Here is a 536-nt window from a genome sequence, read left to right as displayed (position 1 = left end):
AGTTAATGTAGTTCCAAAGGTGGAGAATCTTTTCGTTTGTAGTTGAGTAACTCGATCATTGAAACCAAATGGATGGCTCTGAAAACAATTGTGTTTATATTCATCTTTACATTTAGATTACAGGGAGTTGCTCATGTCAGAACGTGGAGACTCTTTTTCGGTTGAACCCTACATCTCTGACTACGATTGTCTACATATCCACCTGATGTGAAGAGTTCCCAGTGATCTCAACGAAAAGCACATCCTTCGAGCCGGAGTTGAACCAGCGACCTAAGGATAACTGCTACTGTGAACCTACAGTCCTCCACTCTACCAGCTGAGCTATCAAAGGAGCAGTGCAACATTGAATTGTTCCTTTTTTCCCTGAAACAAAAGATTAATGAGACTATGCTTTTCAAAGAGCTGACAGTATGGAGAGTGGATCAAGGCAAAAGGCCATGGTTCTTATTCTATTTCTTTGTTGGACATTTACTCATGATGACACATTACATACCTCCCTTGGACTATGTTTTCTACGCCCATACATTGATTTCAGC

General features: G+C 40.7%; 1 non-coding gene across 1 annotated transcript; it reads right to left on the bottom strand.

Moving 5' to 3' along the window:
- Positions 1-242: 242 nt before the first annotated feature.
- trnay-gua (transfer RNA tyrosine (anticodon GUA)) lies at positions 243-331 on the bottom strand. Its single transcript is given in 2 exon segments — positions 243-278; positions 295-331. It is a non-coding gene; the product is annotated as a tRNA-Tyr (tRNA).
- Positions 332-536: the final 205 nt, after the last annotated feature.

Source organism: Seriola lalandi, unplaced genomic scaffold, assembly GCF_002814215.2.
Source record: "Seriola lalandi dorsalis isolate HSWRI2012SDOR001 ecotype SW California unplaced genomic scaffold, Sedor1 jcf7180001969487, whole genome shotgun sequence".
Classification (NCBI taxonomy): Eukaryota; Metazoa; Chordata; class Actinopteri; order Carangiformes; family Carangidae; genus Seriola; species Seriola lalandi.
Note: the sequence above shows the minus strand (reverse complement) of the source record. Positions and strands in the feature narration are given on the sequence as shown.